Below are 1,185 nucleotides of genomic sequence, written 5' to 3' on the forward strand. Positions count from 1 at the left end.
CAATCCAGAAGGAAAAAAAAAACCTTTTATTATAAAGACACTTGTAACTAGGCTGTTTATTGCAGCCCAATTTACAATTGCTAAAATGTGGAAACAGCCTAAATGTCCTTCAACCCAGCAATGGATTGGTAAGCTGTGGTATATGTATACCATGGAATATTATTTGCCCTCAAAACTAATGGAGACTTTATAGCATTTGTACTAACAAGGATGGAGGTGAAACACATTATTCGTAGTGAGGCATCACAGGAATGGAGAAGTAAGAATCCTATGAAGATTCAACTTTGATATGAAGACAATCAATGACAATTAATGACACGGTGGGGCATGGGGGAAGGGGAGATCAGACTGAGAAGGAGGGAAGGGGTGTGGGCAAGGAAAAAAAAGAAAGAAAATAGTGACTAATTTTCATATAAATTGTATTTAATTTTGACTAAAGTATATTACTTAAACATTAATTTTTAACTCAACATGTTAATATGTTGTTTATCATATTGCATTCTCATTTATAAGTAAAATATGTTTGTAATTTCCCCTTTATAACAATATATTTTCTCCAATTTTAATTTCAAGTGTATCTAGATTAAGTAGAATAATTTTGAAGTATTTCTTTTTCTACTGTCTATAAGATTTGGCATGATCTGTTTTTTAAAAATTATCTTTTACTTTTATTTATAAATATTAGTTGTCTATTTTTTTGAGACTTTGGAAAAAACAAAATAATAAGAAGTTAACTGATCAAAGTATTCTATAATAGACATACTTCTATCTGATGATGTGAATGTTACTTTCTTTGCATTATTACTATTATTGCTTAATAAAAAAAGAACGTGAAAAGGGCTGACTTAAATCTAAATGTCCATAATAATTAATGCAAATAGTCTAAATATACCCCAAATAAACGACAGGTTGTGTGAGTGGATTAAAAAACAAGACACAATGATATGCTATTGTAAGTCCACATTAAACGTAAAGATAGATTCGGTGCCTGTGGCTCAAGTGGCTAAGGCGCCAGCCACATACACCTAAGGTGGTGCGTTCGAATCCAGCCTGCCCGCCAAAAACAACAATGATGGCTACAACCAAATAATAGCTGGGCGTTGTGGTGGGCGCCTGTGGTCCCAGCTACTTGGGAGGCAGAGGCAGGAGACTCACTTGAACCTAGGAGTTGGAGGTTGCTGTGAG

At 34.1% G+C, this 1,185-nt stretch overlaps 1 protein-coding gene across 1 annotated transcript in view; it reads right to left on the reverse strand.

Annotated features, from left to right (window-relative positions):
- The window catches only part of RANBP17 (RAN binding protein 17), a 417,598-nt gene that overhangs the window by 259,169 nt on the left and 157,244 nt on the right, over nt 1-1,185 (reverse strand). The window lies entirely within an intron of this gene.

This window comes from Otolemur garnettii, unplaced genomic scaffold (assembly GCF_000181295.1).
Source record: "Otolemur garnettii isolate 467f Iridium unplaced genomic scaffold, OtoGar3 scaffold00003, whole genome shotgun sequence".
NCBI lineage: Eukaryota > Metazoa > Chordata > Mammalia > Primates > Galagidae > Otolemur > Otolemur garnettii.